Consider the following 24,774-nt stretch of genomic DNA (forward strand, 5'->3'; position numbering starts at 1 on the left):
ACAACGTGCCTGAGAGAATCAATAAAGAAGGACACTGTTTTCCAGTGGTCGGACAGATATGAACATTAATGACAAATATTAAAAGAAGCATTTACTGCAGCACCTGCGTCAACGTTCTTTGATCCCACGAAGAGAGCAAAGATGTCGACAGATGCATCGAAAGATGGGTTGGGAGCAGTATTATTGCAGCAAAACAATGACGAGAATTGGCTACCAATTGCCTATGCTTCAAGATCAATGACTGACACAGAGCGGCAATATGCTCAAATAGAAAAAGAATGCTTGGGCTTAATAAATTAAACAAATTCCATGACTATGTGTATGGCCTACCAACATTCTTAGTGGAAACTGACTATAAACCACTTGTGGGGATAGTAAAAAAGAATCTAAATGAAATGTCACCCAGGATACAACACATGATAATGAAGTTACAAAGAAATGATTTTGATCTAATGTACACGCCAAGTAAACATCTCGTTGTAGCGGAAGCACTATTCCAAAATCAACAATGTGATAATGACCAGATTTGTGCTGCAGATTGAGGGATAAATATTGGTTAGGATACAAGGGATTACTCCATTGCTCTTCTTTGAATTAGTACCTTAATCTTAAATATCCACCCAGATGGGCAGATGGGGCCTTATTTTAATGTCTCATTCGCAAGACAACACCCCAACAGGGCAGGATACCCTCAGTGCTGCACTGACGTGTGTCATCCTCGTTTTTTGTGTTCAGGCCCTGGAGCAGGTTTTGAACGTGGAATGTGAAGACTTAGAGGTAAGCGTGTTACCAATTGGGCCATAGCTGACACCTAAATGGTATCTAAACATGTCATCAAACTTCTCTTGTAATGAACTGCTTCTGCTTTGTTTTACCAATACAAATAGAGAATTGTTGTGCATATCTAGTATTGAATTACAATATCTGCACCATTGTGCTTTACATTGTCAGTTATTTTGCAGCTGCACCACCATTTTATGAAAGCATTTTTACTCATTGTCTAGGTTGGTATGTTTGAAAGAGTGACTAACACTTGGAATGGACTTAGGCGTGATAATGAAGGCAAAAGAACTGTTTTAAGGAACAATTGGGAGCTATGGTGAGCAAGTGGTTCTTCATTCTTGTCTGTCTTGTGTGACCCCATTTATCCATTCTCCTTTGAGATTATCAGTCGACCACATGATAAATCTTCTCCAGGCCGCCGGCAATTTTAAAAGAACAAAATCTCAAAATATCTGTGAAGCTAAATGTATTTGAAAATTGAGTATTAGCTCCATTGTCTTTATAGAAATGCTGCTCCATTAATTGTTGCATACCCATGGACCTTCTGTATTGTGAGGCAGCAAGAATCGGATGACCAGTGGGACCAGTGCCCTGCTTCAAGGATGCTTGCAAGTGTGACATGAAGGTCCTGAATATCAAACCCTCGGAGGTCACTAGCTGACAACAGAGGAAAATGGCAACACCTCCCACGGGTTGACATGCACCACCATGTGATCAGTAGCTACAATGGCTTGGAAACAAGTGCCAACGCTGAAAACAACAACCCACAATGACACTTGGAATTTTCATATGCTGCACTAGTGGCAGAACCTGCCTCTCAAGGATTGACCTTGACAGCCATCAGCAAAGGTGCGCCGTTTGAAGATACCCCATCTGTAATGGATTGCTCGCTGCATTTCAATCAATCTTTGCAGATGGCAGGATGCCGATGACAGAGGTGTGCAAGTTACATCTCTGATATTAAACCCAGAATGCTTCCTATCTGACAAAAAACATGCAAAGCAATCTCTCTAAAATCTATCCCAAGCTCAAAAATATTTTTGATCTCACACCTGAAAAGGGTGCAGAATAGAAAAGCGACACATCTCCGTCTCTTGGTGGAATTGCGGATAGCGATGAGGACTGTCGGAGGATACAGCAGGATTTAGATTGTCTGGAGACTTGGGCGGAGAGATGGCAGATGGAGTTTAATCCGGACAAATGTGAGGTAATGCATTTTGGAAGGTCTAATGCAGGTAGGGAATATACAGTGAATGGTAGAACCCTCAAGAGTATTGAAAGTCAAAGAGATCTAGGAGTACAGGTCCACAGGTCATTGAAAGGGGCAACACAGGTGGAGAAGGTAGTCAAGGAGGCATACGGCATGCTTGCCTTCATTGGCCGGGGCATTGAGTATAAGAGTTGGCAAGTCATGTTGCAGCTGTATGGAACCTTAGTTAGGCCACACTTGGAGTATAGTGTTCAATTCTGGTCGCCACACTACCAGAAGGATGTGGAGGCTTTAGCGAGGGTGCAGAAGAGATTTACCAGAATGTTGCCTGGTATGGAGGGCATTAGCTATGGGGAGCGATTGAATAAACTCAGTTTGTTCTCACTGGAACGAAGGAGGTTGAGGGGAGACCTGATAGAGGTATACAAAATTATGAGGGGCATAGACAGAGTGGATAGTCAGAGGCTTTTCCCCAGGGTAGAGGGGTCAATTACTAGGGGGCATAGGTTTAAGGTGAGAGGGGCAAGGTTTAAAGTAGATGTACGAGGCAAGTTTTTTACGCAGAGGGTAGTGGGTGCCTGGAACTCGCTACCGGAGGAGGTCGTGGAAGCAGGGACGATAGGGACATTTAAGGGGCATCTTGACAAATATATGAATAGGATGGGAATAGAAGGATACGGACCCAGGAAGTGTAGAAGATTGTAGTTTAGTCGGGCAGCATGGTCGGCACGGGCTTGGAGGGCCGAAGGGCCTGTTCCTGTGCTGTACATGTCTTTGTTCTTTGTTCTTTGTTCTTCCCCAATAGAAGTTTAAACTTATTTGATAGTGTAAAGGCAACATTTTGTTTTAAACCAATAGATAAATGATCTAATCGCCTTCTTTCTCTTGTCTTCCCTCCCTTTCCCATTTCAATCACCTCTGAATGACCCTGGTAGCAGGAAGAGAGGTATTTTCATAAGCCAGTTTTTTTGGGGTGTTTACAAAATCCTGGTCCAACCACAGACTCCAGATCTAACAGTGTTAAAAAAGATTGATTTTATAGATACTTCACTTTAAGAGCTGAGGGAATATTTTATTGTTTTAAGATGCAACGGGAAGATAATCTGTGGAACCGACGTGCATGAAGTATGATGTTCTGAGGCACAGCTTGTATCTTGTTTACATATTAGTCATATTTGCCCAGGCTATGTCTGGAGATGTTTCAGCATAAATGTGACACGTAACGTTAAAGGCTTCTTTAGTCTGAGCAGAGGTAAGAGATACTAATCTGTTTAATCTGAAGATTCACTGAAGTTCTGCAACTGTGGTCGATACACCTTGACGTTCTTTTTCAGTTTTGCTAAGTCCGGCTCCTGCTGATTTAAACCCAAACAAGAACAGCGCTAAGACTTTGGAAAATTATCAAGGTCATCACCTATTGACAGTCAATGTGACTAAAAGGCATGGGGCGGAATTCTCCGTTTCTGAGACTAAGTGCTGACGCCAATGGTTAATCCGTGAACTTTTAGGATTCCGCTAACATTGAGGGACTAGCACCGACGCCGCGTGGAACACAATCGATTCCCATGCAAAACGGTGCGGCATTGGCTGGGTCCGCGTTTGACACTTAGGAGACTGACAAGCTGTAGCTGCACACTCCCCACACACGCATTTATCGAAGCCAAAAAGATGGCAATGATTGTGCTGGAGCGTGCCCGCAAGCTGATGGGTCGGCTGGGGCCAGAGGGCACCCAGGGGGGTGCGCCGGGGACGTGGGGGGGAGAACCTCTCTGACCCCTGGCACTAGGTTTAAAGTGGGCTGTTAGCGGTGTGCGCAGCTGCATCGCTGACCTGCCGGCCACGGCAATGGTGCTCCATTTCCATCCACAACCCACTTCCTGACCACCCCCCACTACTTCCCTCGGCCCTGGCAGAAGCCCCCCCCCCCCAGCCAGCGGCACGACTGTTAGCAAACCATGGCGTTGTTGGACACTGTCCGTACACCCTCTGTCTCTCTCTCCCTCAGCAGCCACTATGCGAGGTTCACGATTTTTGAAAGCACAAGTAAACCACGCTGTCGAGAACTCGGTCCATCGGATGCGGAGTATCGCTGGTGGGCCCACTAATCATATGCAAATGGTGTTTAAAGTACGTGCGGAATGAAATCCAATTCCGCCCTTTTCGAGGTGACGGAGAATTGTGATTCGGCGTCAAACCGGTTGTCGTGTTGTGTGTTCCAATGCACAAATGATCCAACACGGCTGTAGATGGTACAACTCTGTTTTATTGTCTTAAACAATGACAACTACTAACTGCTGGTTTAGGTTCGTGCTTCACCAGCTAACCTGTAGACCCAGCCCTATCACTATCTTGGCGAGGCACTCAGCACATGGTGTATGTCTGAGTGGCACGCTGTGAGCTCTGTGCTCTGAGCTATCTCCTGGTAGAATGAGCGGGAACTGTGGTATTCCCTGTTTTATAGTGCGTGTGCTCTCACTGGTGATTGGCTGCGATGTTGTGTGTGTGTTGGTTGGTCCAACTACCTGTCCATCAGTGTATGTGTGATTGCACCATGATATGCTGATGTGGATATCATGACATCCCCCCCTTTCACAAGGATATGTGCCTACATGCTAATAAATAGAAATGTGTACTGAGTGCATCTGAGCATGTGTGTGCAATATTTACAACATGTACATGAGGCTAAACAATATACAGAGGAAGGTGTCAGGTGCAACAGAGCAAACGAGGTTGTACCAATAACAGAACAAATGCAATCAGCAAACGACGAGAGAGAACTTCTGGAACAATGAACGACAAGAAAGAAACTCGTTAACAGTACTGTAAAACAATTCAGTGAGTCCAATGTGCTAACAGGCTCATAAGTCAAGTCTCTCAGGTGGGCGACGAATTTGGGTTGACCGCCTCAAGGGTGGGTCAGGATCCACCGGCTGAGGAATGGGCCTGACCAGGGCAAGAGAGGAAGAGGCAGAGTGGCAGGAAGCTCAACGAAGTCGACATCAGGGACAACAGGAGGGCGTGGCACTAACTGCTGGTTTAGGTTCGTGCTTCACCAGCTAACCTGTGGACCCAGCCCGATCACTATCTTAAGGGGAAGCCACCCTCCCCAAATGAAGAAGGGTTTTCCCCTGGCATTGCCCCCTCTCACTGCCCCTTGGCAGTGCCCCAATAGTTCTGGGGGCAGTGTCAGGGACACTGCCAGTGGGCAGTGCCAGAGTTCCAGAAGCACTGCCCAGGCTTGGCCTTCAACCCGGGGACCTCCTGGAACCAGTAGTGAATTGCACCAGAGTGGCGTCACGTGCTGAAGGTAGGACACATTACACAGGGCTGGAAGTAACGGTGGAAAGAGTTTAATGATATTGAAATATGTTCCAATTAATGTAACTCAGGTTCACGGCCTTTCTGGACCAGGACCTGGACCTGCCGCCATTGGAAGGGGGAGGGGAAGATTGGGCAGCACGGTAGCCTTGTGGTTAGCACTCTGTGCGGAGTCTGCACATCCTCCCCGTGTGTGCGTGGGTTTCCTCCGGGTGCTCCGGTTTCCTCCCACTGTCCAAAGATGTGCAGGTTCGGTGGATTGGCCATGCTAAATTGCCCTTAGTGTCCAAAATTGCCCTTAGTGTTGGGTGGGGTTACTGGGTTATGGGGATAGGGTGGCGGTGTTGACCTTGGGTAGGGTGCTCTTTCCAAGAGCCGGTGCAGACTCGATGGGCCGAATGGCCTCCTTCTGCACTGTAAATTCTATGATAATCGCATTCTGAGATCTCGCTGGCACACTTTCTGTGGTAGTCACCACTAACTGTATTAGATGTATATTAGATGTAGTACGGTAAGACTCCTGTGCCAGAGGTACATGGGTAAATCTCTGCCTGCTGGCTCTGCCCAGTAGGCGGCGTATAAATGTGTGTGCTCGCCGGTGCTGCAGCGATTCTGGTAGCAGCTACAGGAGGCACAACATCTTTGCTCAATAAAGCCTCGATTATTCACTACTCTCGTCGTTGTAGTAATTGATAGTGCATCACTTTCCTCGGATTTTTAAAATAGGTTTAGAGTACCCAATTCGTCTTTTTTCAATTAAGGGACAATTTAACGTGGCCAATCCACCTATTCTGCACATCAGCGCGGTAGTACAGTGATTAACATGGTTGCTTCACAGCGCCAGAGTCCCGGGTTCGATTTCCGGCTTGGGTCATTGTCTGTGCGGAGTCTGTACTTTGTCCCCGTGTCTGCGTGGGTTTCCTCCGGGTGCGCCGGTTTTCTCCCACAATCCAAAAATGTGCAGGATTGGCCATGCTAAATTGCCCTTAGTGTCCAAAAATGTTGGGTGGGATTACTGGGTTACGGGGATAGGGGGCAGGTGTGGACTTAAGTGGGGTGCCCTTTCCAAGGGCCACTGCTTACTTGATGGGCCGAATGGCCTCCTTCTGCACTGTAAATTCTATGACGATCTTTGGGTTGTGGGGGCAAAACCCACGCAAACACAGGGAGACTGTGCAAACTCTACACAGACAGTGACCTAGAGCCGGGACCTTGGCGCCGTGAGGCAGCAATGCTAACCGCTGCGCTATTGTGCTGCCCGGCACACTTCCCTCTTGTGTGTGCTAGCAGCCATAATGGGATTTACGTGCGTGTCGAAAAGGCCTGAAAAACGATGCTCTATTTCTTTTGTCCCTTAAAGTTCTTTTTCAAATCAAATCATAACAAGTAAAAGTACATTGAATAACTTCTTAAAGTTCAGCATGTCAGTTACTTGGTTGCGTAATTCTGCAATATACTCAACCTTGAAGTTATACTGATGAAAATGATCTGACCATTTGTAGGTGCATAGAGGTCGATGACCAGATCCAGATGTGGCTAATATAGTCAGCGGTTAGTGATTGGTGCGGAGAGTTAACTTTCTCCCGCGGAACATGTGCCAATGTTCACAAGTGTGGATGCAGACTGTGCTTCCTGCTCTCCAACACAGTATTTCTGTTCAGCTGTCGACAACAACACGTGGCACTTAAAGCAATAGGTCATTTCCATTAATATACTGTGAGATTATGGCTCCAATTGTATTACCTGATGCATCCGTTGTGACATACATTTCTGCTAATGGGTTGAAATGTGTAAGGTCTACAGAAATGCCACCTTCACCTTTAACGTATCAAATGCTGTTTCAAAGAACCATAGAATTCCTACAGTGCAGAAGGAGGCCATTCGGCCCACCGAGTCTGCACCGACCCTTCGAAGGAGCACTCTACCTAGGCCCACGCTCCCGCCCTAATCCCGCAACCCAGTAGCCCCAGTTGAGGGGCAATTTTGGACTGTGGGAGGAAACTGAGCACCCGGAGGAACCCACGCAAACATGGGGAGAACCTGCAAACTCCACACAGACAGCCACACAAGGCCGGAATTGTACCCGGTCCCTGACGCTGTGAAGTAGCAGTGCTAACCACTGTGTCACCGTGCCACCCCATTGCTGTGCAATTATCCAATTGGCATTTTTGTTCAGTGGCTTCTAAAGAGGCTCTGCAATTTTTACATACGTAGGAGCGAATTAATGATAAAAATTAGTTATAATGAGGAACGATGTCAGCTTTCACGTTAGATGGGGTTGGAAGTGTCATGATATGCAAACATGCAACCAATGAACAGAATAGGACACAACCAATGGGCAGTCAGGACACTCAGAGGTGGCATCACCACAAGGGGGCATGATACAAACACTATAAAAGGGAGAGGCACTCACACCCTGCCTCTTTCCACAGACAGAACATCTAGAGAGCTAGACAGGGTTGATCAGCAGCATCACACCCCAGCACATGGCTTAGAGCAAGCTGGTACAGTTAGACTGAGTTACTACAGTTACATTAGCAGAGAGTTGAACTCATTTGAGAACTGTTAATAGTTCAATAAATACGTTGAACTCATTTCAGAGTCTGGAGCATCCTTTAGTTAAGACTGCATCAAGTAGCAGCCTGTGTTATCCGAAGCAGCATAACTCAACATGATTCTAGGAGTGACTGTTCAATCTATTTACTTCAACTCAGCAAGATCCATGACAACCAGCTACTGAATACAGGCACAATGGACAAGATTCAGGCTCCTCATCAGCTCAGGACCACCGGCAATCTTAGTGCCAACTGGCTATCATTCAAGCAGAAATTTCAACTATACGTGGAAGCATCCGACCTCAATGGCGCGACCAATGCTCGGAAGATATCTCTTCCACTCACCATGGCGGGTAACCATGCGATAGAGGTCTTCAACTCCTTTCACTTTTCAGAAGGGCAGGACAAAATGAAGTACCAAACCATCCTGGACAAATTCGACAGCCACTGCGAGGTGGACACCAAAGAAATCTTCGAGCACTACATCTTCAAGCAGAGGAAGCAAGGTAAAGACGAATCCTTCAACTCCTGTCTAACTAACCTTAGACTGCTAGCGCAATCCAGCAACTTCAGTGATATCACTGACTCCATGATCAGAGACCAAATCGTTTTTGGAGTCCACTCTGATCCTCTGCGAGAGCAGTTGTTGAAAATCAAGCACATGACCCTGCCAGTCGCGATTGAAACGTGTACTGTGCATGAGCACTCTAAAAATCGCTATTCACAGTACAAAACGGCAGAAAGTGAAAAACAAGCCTCCCACGAGGTGGAGAGTGTTCAGGCTGTAGTGATATGCATCACTGTAAATACACAAGGGGTTAATGCAAATACACTAAGACTAGATAAACACTAGAGGGAGCACCAGAGATATCATGACACACAGACATTCAACCAATAGGTCAGTAAGATAGGACACGACTAATGGGCATTCAAGACACATTCAGACGTGACACTACCACAGGGGGGCATTACAACAACCCATATAAAAGGACACAGCACACATGATCTTTCTCTTTCCAATGGAAACACTTAGTGAGTACAGACAGGGTTGATTGAAACACATCACACCCACCACGTGGATTGTAGCAGACTGGTTAGTTAGTCTGAGTAGCTATAGCAGGATTAACAGGAGAGTCGAATCCAAGTAGGAGAATTATTAATAGTTTAATAAATGTGTTAAAGCTATCTCCAAGTCTGAACCTTCCTTTGTCAGAGTGTACATCAAGGAAGCAGCTTATGCTACGTCAAGAGCATAACAAAACATGGTACCAGAGAGTGACTGTTTAAATCCATATAGTTTTAACTCAGCAAACCGTGACAACCAGCAACAGCACCCAGGCAAGATGATCGAGATTCCGGTTCCACAGCGGCTCAGGTGCCACGGCAATCTCAGTGCAAACTGCCGTGCATTCAGGCAAAGGTTTGAGATCTTTCTGGTAGCAGCTGACCTACAAGACATGGCTGATGCTGAAAAGACAGTGCTTCTGCTCACAATTGCGGGTGCAAATGCAGAACAAATCTTCAAAACCTTCAAGTACTCCAGAGGGCAAGAAAAGAGAGACTTCCAGACAGTCCTGGACAAGTTCGAACAATACTGCGAGGAAAACACAAAACACCCAACAGAAAATGGTAAAAGAGGCGCCAATACTAACCACGAGGCCAAGGTAGGCGAGCAGCGAATGACAATTTTGATTGGCGGCCATCTTGGAAAAGGTGCCGCACATGTGCAGTTGAGAGAAGGCCGCTAAGTAAAGGAACAGAAATCTGCGCATGCGCAATACATTCCTATGCTCTACGTCACAAACGTCATGACGTCAGAGGCCCCGGACCACGCCCACTTAAAGGGGAAATGTCCCAAAACAAGAAACAATTTTTAAAAAGCCTCAAAACAAGATTCTTTCACCTGGAATGACAGCACAATGCCTGATCTTCGACCAGTAGCTGAAATTAACCTCCGCAGAGCCCTGCAACAAGCAGTTAGCACCGCCCTAGAAGATGATATGGTCCTTGAAGACTACGACTCAGACGAAGATTTCATCATTGGATGCGGCGACCCCAGGACCAAATCTGAACCGCAACTAGAGGTGTTGTACATTGAAGACCCCGACGATGAGTTCTTCGGATTGGGGAATCCTCAGCCCAGCATATATGACATCCCGACTCGTGAGTGCAGGATTATACTGCGGCCTGATGCCAAGAGACAGAGTGGTACAAGCCCACAGAGAACGGCCTGCTGCCACACAGAGTGGTCCACGCACCGCAAAGAGTCCTCGACTCCACACAGAGTGGCCTATGCATCACAAAGGGTCCCAGCCTCCACACAGAAAGCGATGAAAGACTCCACAGCGAGACAACTGCACGTCTCCACACAGAAAGTGACTCCAGTGACACAAGCCTCCACAGCGAGCTCGTGGACAGACTCCATGATAGAAGCAACGCAAGACTCCAGAGCGCAGTCCTTGCATGAACAAGAAGTGACTCGAGTGACACAAGCCTCCACAGCGAGCCCGTGGACAGACTCCACGATGGAAGGAATGCAAGACTCCAGCGCGCAGTCCTTTCATGAACAAGACCATGAGGGTCTAGCAACCTCCTCTGAGCAACCAGCAGCAGACAATGCAAGTATGCCACGCTCAAGTGAACAACAGAATGGTTATGACAGTCTACCACGCTCAAGTGCACAGCAAGAAGACTCTGACAGTCTACCAAGCTCACATGAACAACAAAGCGACTATGACAGTCCACCCAGATTATTTGAGCCACCAGAAGAAGACTCTGACAGTCTACCCAGCTCAAGTGAACGACAAAAAGACACTGAGGCTCTACCCACTGTATGTGCGACAAGTGACAACGGCATCCCACTTCCCATACAAGCTGTGCAACGTGACAGATCTCAGCTAGTGTGTACAGAGGCATTCGACAATCACAGTGAGACTACTGGTGACTCCGGTGACACCACGTTAATTCAAACCTCATCCGCTCGAGCCTCTCCACAAGCAAATGCATTCCTGAACGTTTTGACTCCGGATGGGGAGCATCACGAATCCTCAGAAGATTCAAGTAAACCTGAAATGACTCCGGACGGGGAGCATCAAGAAACCTCAGCTGACACAGGTGAACCAGAAACAACTCCAGACGGGCAGCATCGACAAGCCAAAGATGATTCAAGTAAGCCGGACATGACTCCAGACGGGGAGCGCCGCGATCTCAGTGACGGCACGCTCAAGGAAACAGATGCCACAAAGGACGCTGACACGAGTAACTGTGTGAAGGACTCCTATTATCCACAGAGTGTGGTCCTTGAGCGCAGCAAACACGACAACAAAACCAACCAACACAACAGCAACATCAAAGACAATAGCAAGAAGCATACCAAAGGTAACAATATCGACAACAAGCACGACAACAACAACACCAATGGAACTACGACTGTTACGACATGGTACAACTCTGAAAATGAGGGACACTGTTACTGCTCAGCTCAGTACAATGACATACCATGGCAGGACGTTGCATCTTACCAATTCACATGTGCTGCACTACCAACAGGCAACCTGGCTTTCAGGACAGATGCCATCAAGAATTGCTACCATAAGCATCGAAAGAAAGAGTCCAAATCAGTCAATGAAGTGATTTGAACCCTTGAACACCTCCTGATGACCAAACAGCAGGACACTGACGGCGTTCACAAGGGAATGACAACGTCACCATTGGCACTTCTATACCAGACCATATAAATTCATTAACTATTGGACTCATAACTTTTATTTTGTATTGTCTTATCCTCAAAGTCATCGCAACTATTATTTGGTCTTGTATACGATTGTATAGTCATCAAAGTCATCATAACTTGTGCATAGCATCACTTATCAACCTAGTTTGTTCAATTTTCTTCAACACTGTACAGAAAATATGTAACACGAAAAAAGGGGGGATGTGGTGATATGCATCACTGTAAATACACAAGGGGTTAATGCAAATACACTAAGACTAGATAAACACTAGAGGGAGCACCAGAGACATCATGACACACAGATATTCAACCAATCGGTCAGTAAGATAGGATATGACCAATGGGCATTCAAGACACAGCCAGACGTGGCACTACCACAGGGGGGCATTACAACAACCCATATAAAAGGACACAGCACACATGATCTTTCTCTTTCCAGTGGAGACACTTAGTGAGTACAGACAGGGTTGATTGAAACACATCACACCCACCAAGTGGATTGTAGCAGACTGGTTAGTTAGTCTGCGTAGCTATTGCAGGATTAACAGGAGAGTCAAATCCAAGTAGGAGAATTGTTAATAGTTTAATAAATGTGTTAAAGCTATCTCCAAGTCTGAACCTTCCTTTGTCAGAGTGTACATCAAGGAAGCCGCTTATGCTCCGTCAAGAGCATAACAAAACACAGGCCACCTCCCAGATGACGAAAGCGGCCATTTTGCGTGTTCTTCCCGGGGCCCGACGCATGCGCAATGCGCTCGGGAACATGAAACGGCCGAAAAATGCACTGCACAGGTGCAGGCGTCCGAGAACTGCACCGCGCATGCGCAACGCGCACTGAGCTTCATGACGTGCGCTAACTGCGGCCTCGCCTATTTTTTTAAAAAACTGCCCTGCAAGAGGCAAACGCTGTTTAAACTGTGGGAAAACAAACCACTATGGAGCCCTGTGCAGATCTGCACCACCAGTCAGGAGCCAGCACTCCCAATTCCGACAGCGGCGCTCAGAAGTGTGCAACACCGAATGCATGACTCTGATCCAGGCAGTGCGACGGATCCAGATGATGAATACCTGGCCAACACTTACCGAGTGGGCATTATTACGAAGTGCGAATACGCCACACCGGACACATCGCAAGTCCAATCAATCCTGGCCTTGGATTCCGAGGACGAATGGCATGTAGTGATGAAGGTCAAACACTGCCCCATCCAGTTCTAACTGGACACAGGTGCCTCCGCCAACCTGATTTCGCAGGTGGACTTCAAGAGAGTCAAGAAGCCCCCACAATCCTTCCAGCTGCCTGCAAACTCCTGGACTACAATGGAAACGCAATCAAGGCACTGGGGTCCTGCCATCTGCAGGTGTCCAGCCGACACACACAAGCAAGCTTACGCTTCGAGATTGTTAAACCAGACAGGGCGTCCCTGCTAGGTGCGCACGCCTGCAAGTAACTGAAGCTCATTCAAAGGGTCTACACCACGACGCCGTCCCATTCGGATCTTCAGGCCAGCATCGACGACATCCTAACCCAGTACACAGATGTATTTAGCGGGATGGGCATGCTGCCGTACGAGTACAAGATTCTACTGCGGCCTGATGCCAAGCCAGTGCTCCATGCACCACGACGAGTCCCTGCTCCACTGAGAGAGCGCCTGAAGGCAGAGCTCACGAGTCTATAACAAAAAGGCATCATCCCCAAGGTCACTGACCCAACCGACTGGGTCAGCTCGATGGTGTGCGTAAAGAAGCCTTCGGGGGACCTACGCATCTGCATTGACCCCCAAGGATCTAAACAAAAACATTATGCGGGAACATTACCCCATCCCGAAGAGGGAGGAAATCACGAGTGAGATGGCACATGTGCGCTTCTTCACAAAATTGGACACATCCCAAGGATTTTGGCAAATCCAACTTGAAGAATCAGCAGAAGGCTCTGCACCTTCAGCATGCCTTTTGGCAGATTCTGCTACAATCGAATGCCATTTGGCATCATCTCGGCATCAGAGATTTTCCATCGCATCATGGAACAGATGATGGAGGGAATAGAAGAGGTTCGTGCCTACGATGACGATATCATAATCTGGTCCACAACCCCAGAGGAACATGTGTCACGACTCAAGAAAGTATTCCGACGCATACATGAACGTGGCCTCAAGTCCACAGGTCCAAGTGCTGTTTTGGGACATCCACGCTGAAGTTCCTGGGCGATCAGATTTCGCGACACGGTGTGCGCCCGGACACAGACAAAATTAAAGCCATCGAGGCAATGAAAGTCCCCAAGGACAAGAAGGCAGTACTGCTCTTCCTGGGAATGGTCAATTTCCTTGGCAAGTTCATCCCGAATTTGGCCACACACACCACGGCCCTACGCAACCTGGTGAAAAAATCAACTGCCTTTGAGTGGAAGACGGAGCACCGAACAGAGTGGCTGGAGCTGAAATCCAAGCTCACCACTGCACCCGTCCGTGCATTCGTTGACCCAGACCAAGAGACCAAGATATCCACAGATGCGAGTCAGGATGGCATTGGGGCGGTGTTGCTTCAAAGAGATGACACGTCATCCTGGGTACCAGTAGCATATGCGTCACAGGCAATGACACCCACTGAGACCAGATATATGCAGATTGAGAAGGAGTGTTTAGGTCTTCTAACCGGCATCCTCAAATTTCATGATTATGTCAACGGTTTGGCAACATTTACTGTTGAGATGGATCATAGGTCTCTGGTAAACATCATCCAAAAGGACCTGAACGACATGACGCCTCGTTTGCAGAGAATTCTGCTCAAACTCCAGATTTATGATTTTCAATTTGGTGTACACACCTGGCAAGGAGCTCATCATCGCCGATGCATTGTCCCGTTCCGTCAACTCACCCAGTGAACCACTGGAGATCATCCAGCACATTGAATTGCAGGTACAACTGTGTGCAAGCACTCTCTCGGCAACAGATGAGAAGATCGTTCTCATTTGAGAAGAAATGGCCAAAGACCCCTTGTTGCAGCGAGTCATCCACAACCTCAGCAATGGCTGGCAGAAAGGGCAACGCCCTCAATTCTACAACGTCAAGGACAACCTGACGCTGATCGACGGCATCCTGCTACGTCTCAAGAGCATGGTGCTGCGGCAGATTCATGAGGGACACCTGGGCGCAGAAAAGTGCAGATGCAGGGCCTGGCAAGCTGTCTACTGGCCCGGCATCAACCAGGACATCACGGACATGGTCCTGAACTGTGAAACCTGTCAGAGGCTCCAACCAGCGCAGAGCAAGGAGATGCTCCAACCATATGACCTAGAGACCTCTCCGTGGTCCAAGGTTGGCATTGACCTATTCCATGCGAATGGTCGTGACTATATTGGATTTGGGTTTGTTTATTGTCACGTGTACCGAGGTACAATGAAAAGTATTTTTCTGCGAGCAGCTCAACAGATCATTAAGTACATGAGAAGAAAAGTGAATAAAAGAAAATACATAATAGTGCAACACAACATATACAATGTAACTACATAAGCACTGGCATTGGATGAAGTATACAGGGTGTAGTGTTAATGAGGTCAGTCTATAAGAGGGTCATTTAGGAGTCTGGTGACCGTGGGGAAGAAGCTGTTTTTGAGTCTGTTCGTGCGTGTTCTCAAACTTCTGTATCTCCTGCCCAATGGAAGAAGTTGGAAGAGTGAGTAAGCTGGGTGGGAGAGATCCTTGATTATGCTGCCCGCTTTCCACAGGCAGCGGGAGGTGTAGATGGAGTCAATGGATGGGAGGCAGGTTTGTGTGATAGACTGGGCGGTGTTCACGACTCTCTGAAGTTTCTTGCGGTCCTGGGCTGAGCAGTTGCCATACCAGGCTGTGATGCAGCCAGATAGGATGCTTTCTATGGTGCATCTGTAAAAGTTGGTAAGGGTTAATGTGGACATGCCGAATTTCCTTAGTTTCCTGAGGAAGTATAGGCGCTGTTGTGCTTTCTCGGTGGTAGCATCGACGTGGATGGACCAGGACAGATTTTTGGAGATGTGCACCCCTAGGAATTTGAAACTGCTAACCATCTCCACCTCGGCCCCGTTGATTCTGACAGGGGTGTGTACAGTACTTTGCTTCCTGAAGTCAATTACCAGCTCTTTAGTTTTGCTGGCATTGAGGGAGCGATTGTTGTCGCTACACCACTCCACTATGTTCTCTATCTCCCTCCTGTATTCGGACTCATCGTTATTCGAGATCCGGCCCACTATGGTCGTATCGTCAGCAAACTTGTAGATGGAGTTTGAACCAAGTTTTGCCACGCAGTCGTGTGTGTACAGGGAGTAGAGAAGGGGGCTAAGTACGCAGCCTTGCGGGGCGCCGGTGTTGAGGACTATTGTGGAGGAGGTGTTGTTGTTCATTCTTACTGATTGTGGTCTGTTGGTCAGAAAACCGAGGATCCAGTTGCAGAGTGGGGAGCCAAGTCCTAGGTTTTGGAGCTTTGATATGAGCTTGGCTGGGATTATGGTGTTGAAGGCGGAGCTGTAGTCAATAAATAGGAGTCTAACGTAGGAGTCCTTGTTTTCGAGATGCTCTAGGGATGAGCGTAGGGCCAGGGAAATGGTGTCTGATGTGGACCGGTTGCAGCGGTATGCGAATTGAAGTGGATCAAGGCGTTCTGGGAGTATGGAGATGATGCGCTTCATGATCAACCTCTCGAAGCACTTCATTACGACTGAGGTCAGGGCCACTGGTCGGTAGTCATTGAGGCACGTTGCCTGGTTCTTCTTTGGTACCGGTATGATGGTGGTCTTCTTGAAGCAGGTGGGGACCACGGAGTGGAGTAGGGACAGGTTAAAGATGTCCGCGAATACCTCTGCCAGCTGGCCGCGCAGGCTCTGTGTGCACGACCAGGGATCCCGCCTGGGCCCGTCGCCTTCCGAGGGTTCACTTTCAGGAAGGCCAATCTGACTTCGGAAGCTGTGATGGTGGGTATGGGTGAATTATGGGCCGCTGGGGCACTCGCCAGCGGATTGTTGGTTACCTGCTCGAACCGAGCATAGAATGCATTGAGTTCATCGGGGAGGGGTGCGCTGTTGCCAGAGATACTGTTCGGCTTCGCTTTGTAGCCCGTTATGTTGTTTAGTCCTTGCCACAACCGCCGAGAGTCTGTCTGTGACTCTAGCTTGGTTTGATATTCTCTCTTGGCATCTCGGATGGCTTTGCGGAGGTCGTACCTGGATTTCTTGTATAGGTCAGGGTCGTCTGACTTGCACGCCTCAGATCTGTCCTTCAGTAGGGAGTCAATCTCGCGATTGAGCCATGGTTTCCGGTTGGGAAACGCACGTACTGCTTTCTTTGGCACGCAGTCGTCCACACATTTGCTGATGAAGTCTGTGACGGTGGTGGCATACTCATTTAAGTTGGTCGCTGAGTTCTTAAATATGGACCTGTCCACTGTCTCTAAGCAGTCACGTAAGAGCTCTTCTGTCTCCTCGGACCAGCACTGCACAACCTTCTTAGCTGGATTCCGTCGCTTGAGTTTCTGCTTGTATGCCGGGAGAAGGAGCACTGTCTTATGGTCTGATTTCCCAAAGTGCGGTCGGGGGATGGAACGGTAGGCCCCCTTGATTTTTGAGTAGCAGTGGTCAAGAGTGTTGTGGCCCCTGGTGGGACAAGAGAAGTGCTGGTGGAATTTTGGCAGTACACTCTTGAGGTCGGCCTTGTTGAAGTCTCCGGCCATGATGAACAAGGCCTCCGGGTGTTCTGTTTCGTAGTTGTTTATTACTGTGTATAGTTCGTCCAGCGCCTTCCTCACTACTGCCTGGGGTGGGATGTAGACCGCTGTGATAATGGCTGAAGTGAACTCACGTGGAAGATAATATGGGTGGCACTTCACGGTCAGGTATTCCAGGTCTGGGGAGCAGTAGGTCGCCAGAGTCGCCACATCCAAGCACCAGGAGGAGTTGATGAGGAGGCAAACCCCTCCACCCTTCGCTTTGCCTGATGATGCCGTGCGGTCCGCCCGGTGAAATGAGAAGCCTTCAGGTTGTATGGCACAGGTTGTATATCTTAAGCATCGATTACTTTTCGAACTATCCTGAGGTGTGGAAGCTGCCAGACTTCACCTCACGGACCGTCATCAAAGCGTGTAAAGAGACATTCTCACGGCAAGGCGTCCCGAACACCGTCATGAGGGACAATGACCCGTGCTTCCACAGTGGAGAATGGTCCACGTTTGCCAAGAGCTACAATTTCAGGCATGTCATCTCCGGTCCGCACTATCCGCAGTCCAATGGCAAAGTCGAAAAAGGGGTGCACATCGTTAAGCAGCTCATCCCCAAGGCCTCGGACTCCGCTTCCGACATACACCTTGCACTACTTGCGTACCGGGAGACTCCTTTGTCCACTGGCATGTCGCCAGCTCAACTGCTGATGAACAGGGACCTGCGGATGATGCTTCCAGCCATACATCTGCCCAACCTTGATCACCTCCCGGTGCTGCAGAAGATGCAGCAGCTTCGCGACAGCCAGAAGCAGGGCTATGACGTACATGCCACCGATCTGGACATGCAATCCCCGGCAGATACGGTCAGGATCAAGATACCAGATGGTGGGTGGTCTGCTCTAGCTGCCGTTGTTCGGTAGGCCGCCCTTAGATGCTATATCATACGTATGGCTGATGGCTCCATTGTGCGAAGGAATCGAAGGGCACTGCGAAAAGTTGCTTGCCCACAACCACTTTCCCCTCCATTTCCTTTTTTTAAAAAAATATTTATTAAAATTTTTAACACAATTTTTCACCCTTACAAACAAACCCCCCCTCGTAACAAATAGAAAGAAAACGCACATAGCAAGACATAAACATGGTAAAACGATATGTTACAGAACTTTGTACATTGGATTCCTCCCGTACATGCCAGTTTTCCAGATTCTTCATGTATTGTCTTGCTCAAATACCCCCCAGACAGACCCCCCTTCCCCGCTCCCCCCCCCCCCCCGGTCTGGGTTGCTGCTGCTGACCGACCTCCATCTAACGCTCCGCGAGATAGTCTAGGAACGGTTGCCACCGCCTGTAGAACCCCTGCGCAGACCCCCTCAAGGCAAACTTTATCCTCTCCAGCTTGATAAACCCTGCCATATCATTTATCCAGGCCTCCACGCTGGGGGGCTTCGCCTCCTTCCACATTAGCAAGATCCTTCGCCGGGCTACGAGGGACGCAAAGGCCAGAATGCCGGCCTCTTTCGCCTCCTGCACTCCCGGCTCGTCCACTACTCCAAATATTGCTAGCCCCCAGCTTGGCTTGACCCGGGCTTTCACCACCTTAGATATTGTTCTCGCAACTCCCCTCCAGAACCCCTCCAGTGCCGGGCATGACCAAAACATATGGACATGGTTCGCCGGACTTCCTGAGCACCTCCCACATCTGTCCTCTACCCCAAAGAACCTTCTCAGCCTCGCCCCCGTCATATGTTCGCTCTGTGAACCACCTTAAATTGTATCAGGCTAAGCCTGGCACACGAGGAAGAGGAATTAACCCTACCTAGGGCATCAGCCCATAGACCCTCCTCAATCTCCTCCCCCAGCTCCTCCTCTCATTTACCCTTCAGCTCCTCTACCAACGCCTCCCCCTCTTCTTTCATCTCCTGGTATATCGCCGACACCTTGCCCTCTCCAACCCATACGCCCGAGATCACCCTGTCGTGAATTTCCTGTGCCGGGAGCAACGGGAATTCCCTCACCTGCCGCCTCACAAACGCCCTCACCTGCATGTATCTGAAAGCATTTCCCGGTGGTAGCCCAAATTTCTCCTCTACTACCCCTAGGCTCGCAAACGTCCTATCAATGAACAGGTCCCCCATTCTTCTAATCCCCGCCCGATGCCAGCTCTGAAACCCCCCTGTCCATCCTCCCCGGGACAAACCGATGGTTATCCCTAATCGGGGACCACACCGAGGCTCCCATTGCACCCCTGTGCCGTCTCCACTGGCCCCAGATCTTTAGCGTTGCTGCCACCACCGGACTCGTGGTGTACCTTGTCGGCGAGAGCGGCAGCGGTGCCGTCACCAGCGCCCCCAGGCTTGTTCCTTTGCAGGACGCCATCTCCAACCTCTTCCATGCCGCCCCCTCTCCCTCCATCACCCACTTACGGATCATCGCCACATTTGCTGCCCAGTAGTAGCCCCCCAGATTCGGCAGCGCCAACCCTCCTCGTCCCTACTGCGCTCCAGAAACCCTCTCCTTACCCTTGGGGTCTTATTCGCCCACACAAACCCCATAATGCTCCTGCCTGCCCTCTTAAAAAAGGCCTTGGTGATCACGATGGGAAGGCACTGAAACACAAAAAGAAACCTCGGGAGGACCACCATTTTGACCGACTGCACTCTACCCGCTAGCGAGAGCGACAACATGTCCCATCTTTTGAAGTCCTCCTCCATCTGCTCCACCAGCCTCATCAGAATCAGTTTATGTAGGGCCCCCCAACTCCTAGCTATTTGGATCCCCAGGTACCGAAAGCTCCTTTCCGCCCTCCTCAGCGGTAGATCGTCTATCCCCCTTTCCTGGTCTCCTGCCTGTACTACAAAGAGCTCACTCTTCTCTACATTAAGCTTATAGCCCGAAAAATCCCCAAACTCCCTTAGAGTCTGCATGACCTCCACCATCCCCTGCACTGGATCCGCCACGTACAGCAACAGGTCATCTGCATAAAGCGACACCGGATGCTCCTCTCCCCCTCGGACCACCCCCCTCCATTTCCTAGACTCCCTTAATGACATGGCCAAGGGTTCAATTTCTAATGCAAACAACAGGGGGGACAGGGGGCACCCCTGCCTCGTCCCACGGTACAGACGAAAATACTCCGACCTCCGCCGATTCGTAACCACACTCACCACCGGGGCTCCGAAAAGTAGCTTAACCCAACTAATAAACCCACCCCCGAACCCAAACCTACGCAGCACTTCCCAGAGGTACTCCCACTCTACTCAGTCAAAGGCCTTCTCCGCGTCCATAGCTGCCACTATCTCCACCTCTCCCTCCACCGATGGCATCATTATCACGTTTAGGAGCCACCGCACATTGGTGTTTAGCTATCTGCCCTTTACAAATCCCGTCTGGTCCTCATGAATCACCCCCGGGACACAGTCCTCGATCCTCGTAGCCAGCACTTTTGCCAGCAACTTAGCATCCACGTTGAGGAGGGAGATCGGCCTGTACGACCCACATTGCAGTGGGTCCTTGTCCCGCTTCAGGATCAAAGAGATTGTCGCCTCCGACATTGTCGGGGGCAGGGTCCCTCCCTCCCTTACCTCATTAAAAGTCCTCACTAGCAGCGGGGCCAACAGGTCTACGTACTTCCTGTAGAACTCAACCGGGAACCCGTCCGGTCCCGGGGCCTTCCCTGCCTGCATACTCCCCAAACCTTTGCTCAGCTCCTCCAACCCAATTGGTGCCCCCAAACCAGCCACCTCCTGCTCCTCCACCCTCGGGAACCTCAGTTGGTCCAGGAATCGTCTCATCCCCTCTTCCCCCACTGGGGGCTGGGATCTGTACAGTTCCTCATAGAAGGCCTTGAATGCCTCATTTACTTTCGTCGCACTCCGCACTGTAGCTCCCCTTCCATCCTTGACTCCACCTATTTCCCTCGCTGCCATCCTCTTACGGAGCTGGTGTGCCAGCATCCGACTCACCTTCTCCCCATACTCATACGTCGCCCCCTGCGCTTTCCTCCACTGTGCCTCTGCCTTCCCTGTGGTCAACTGGTCAAGCTCCGTCTGGAGATGTCGCCTTTCCCTAAGTAATCCCTCTTCAGGGGCCTCTGCGTATCTCCTGTCCACTTTTAAAATCTCCCCCACTAACCTCTCCCTTTCCATGCCCCCTATCTTCTCCCTATGAGCCCTGATGGAGATTAGCTCTCCCCTGATCACCGCCTTCAGCGCCTCCCATACCACCCCCACCCGCACCTCCCCATTGTCGTTGGCCTCCAAGTACCTTTCGATACACCCCCTCACCCTCCCACACACCGCCTCATCTGCCAGCAGTCCCACATCCAGCCGCCACAGCGGGCATTGGTCCCTCTCCTCTCCCAACTCCAGTTCCACCCAGTGCGGAGCGTGATCTGAAATGGCTATGACCGAATACTCCGTTCCCTCCACTTTCGGGATCAGCGCCCTGCCCAGAACAAAAAAATCTCTCCGGGAGTAGGCTTTGTGCACGTGGGAGTAAAAAGAAAATTCCCTGGCCTGCGGCCTGTCAAACCTCCACGGGCCCACTCCCCCCATCTGATAAACCCCCTAAGCACCTTGGCCGCCGCCGGCCTCTTTCCGGTCCTAGACCTGGAGCGATCCAGTGCTGGGTCCAACACCGTATTACAATCCCCGCCCATTATCAGGCCTCCTACCTCCAGGTCCGAATGCGCCCCAACATGCGCTTCATGAATCCGGCATCATCCCAGTTCGGGGCGTATACATTTACCAATACCACCCACGTCCTCTGCAACTTACCGCTCACCCCCACGTATCGACCTCCATTGTCCGCTACGATATTCTTGGCCTCAAACGACACCTGCTTCCCCACCAATATTGCCACCCCTCTGTTCTTCACATCCAGCCCCGAATGGAATACCTGTCCTACCCATCCCTTTCTCAACCTGACCTGATCCGCCACCTTCAAATGTGTCTCCTGGTGCATGACCACGTCTGCCTTCAGTCCCTTTAAATGCGCGAACACTCGGGCCCTCTTTACTGGCCCATTCATGCCCCTCACATTCCACTTTATCAGCGGGATTGCCCCCCCCCCCCGACTAGCCATCTCATTTTCTAGGCCAGTTCCGTGCCCGTGCCGCCCTCACCCTCCAGTCCCCCAGACGGGAGACCCCCGCCCCAACCACCTCTTCTGTGTCCCATTCCCCTTCGGCCAGTGCAGCAGCAATCCTTTTTCCCCCCCCCCCCCCCCTCCCCACCCCCCTCCCCGCTAGACCCATGTCTAGGTTTTTTCTCCCCCCATAGCACTCCCGTAAGTCAGCTGACACCTGCTGACCCCGGCTTCCCCCGCCGTCCCATTGACCCCTCCGTGTGGGAATCTCCCAATCAGTGTGCGCTCCTCCATTCCCCCCCCTCCTTTCTTCCCTAGGGCGGGAAAAAACCCGCACTTTCCTAAGCCTGCCCCGCCCCCTCTGGTGCAGCTCCTGTCGCGGCCTTGTCTCATTTCCCCCATCCCCGAGCCTCCTCTCCCTCCAGCACCAGCGCCCACCGTCTCGTACGGTCTTCTCACCCGGTCCCTTTCCCCATCCCCATCCCTCCCCCAGCCCGTGGAACATTTCCTGCGCGTGATTAACACCCTATGTACAAAAAACATCAAACATCCCTCCCCACCCTCACAAACCCTCAGTTTGAGTCCAACTTTTCAGTTTGAATAAAGGTCCAAGCCTCCTCAGGCGTTTCAAAATAGTGGTGTTGTTCCTCTCCATTTCCACATGTCGAATTGCCATCTCGAACCACGAGGCCACCAGTCCTGCCTCCCACTCACCTGTCAAGACACCGTCATCCCCTCCACCACCTCTCCGGCGGTCGACGAGGATCCGACGCAAGCCTCAGAGACTGGACTTATGAGGATTTGTTTTGTTTGTTCTGTTCTTTATTCCTCAGTCAGTCACATTAGACAGACACGTTCACATGTTATACATCTAAAAAAAAAAAATGGAAAAAAAGGGGAGATGTCATGATATGCAAACATGCAACCAACGAACACTCGGAATAGGACACAACCAATGGGCAATCAGGACACTCAGAGGTGCCATCACCATAAGGGGGCATGGCATAAATACTATAAAAGGGATGAGGCACTCACACCCTGCCTCTTTCCACAGACAGACATCTAGCGAGTTAGACAGGGTTGATCAGCAGCATCACACCCCAGCACGAGGCTTAGAGTAAGCTGGTACAGTTAGACTGAGTTACCACAGTTAGATTAGCAGAGAGTCGAACTCATTTGAGAACTGTGTTAATAGTTCAATAAACATGTTGAACTCACTTCAGAGTCTGGAGCATCCTTTAGTTAAGACTGCATCAAGTGGCAGCCTGTGTTATCCGAAGCAGCATAACACACCAGGAAGCGCACAAATAGATTTGATGTTATCGTGCGTAGACTTTTCTCCAGCTGCTGCCACTCTACCCTAGGAAGACAATCTTGTGTGTTGCAAATGTGCATTTGTTCTGGTTGAGCATCCAATTGTGTTGTGCAAGTTGAGTGAGTACTGCTGATAATCACTGATCGTGTTTTGCTTTGACCCTCCAATGGATAGCAACATTGTCAATTAGATTTAGCATCCCTTCAATATCTGACAAAACTGGAGAAAAGAACTCCTGTAATGTGCTCGGTGCTGAACCTATTCCACAGGGCATTCTGTGGTATTGAATCATAGCTGCATGAATAACAAAAGCTGTGAACTCTTTCTACTATGTGTTTACTTTGCTCTGAGACCACACCCAGGCTGAACTAATTAACCACAGCCAGCATCAATTGTAACTCAGTGACAATATCGAACAGAGGACAATTGAACTGTACAGACCTACTTACAAAATGGTCTGCGGGAGATATAATGTCATCTTGGGGCAGGGTAGGGTCAACACCCCTTCGTTAGCATCCAATGTCCAATTTTCCATATTGTCTAAATCCGCCACTGTGGTGTTGGAGACCACTGTTTGGGCCTCAGCGGAGAAGATCGAGCCCATTTCTTCCCCATTTATCAGCAACTAATTTTGTCAAGTGAGCCCAAAACAGATGGTACTTAGGGCCCTCATTTACATATTAAAGAGGCATAATGCCTCTCATTGCACCCATTTTACACCGAGGTTTGATTTTTATCCCTACGGGCTTTTGTGGTTTTCAAAGAAACACAATCACATGTAATTCACCTCAATATATCCTTATTTTCAGCAATTAGATGTTGTGGTCTTCAGGAGATGGATCAAGTTAAACACAACTCCATCTTAGCAGCAGAGTAATGCATAATAGGGTACCCATATCATAGAATATAATGCTCCTCTCATAAAACAGCAGATCAGCCCAAGGTCAAGAGGGAGAGACGGGGACAACACCAGCATGCTCGGCGATACACGCCAGGGTCTGAAGCCACGGGAGGGCGGGGTGGGGAGTGGGTGGAGACATGTAAACACTCATAAGGCTCCTTGTTTGAATATGTATATTTTCTCTTTCTGTTTTGT

The sequence above is a fragment of the Scyliorhinus torazame genome, chromosome 4 (genome assembly GCF_047496885.1).
Source record: "Scyliorhinus torazame isolate Kashiwa2021f chromosome 4, sScyTor2.1, whole genome shotgun sequence".
NCBI lineage: Eukaryota > Metazoa > Chordata > Chondrichthyes > Carcharhiniformes > Scyliorhinidae > Scyliorhinus > Scyliorhinus torazame.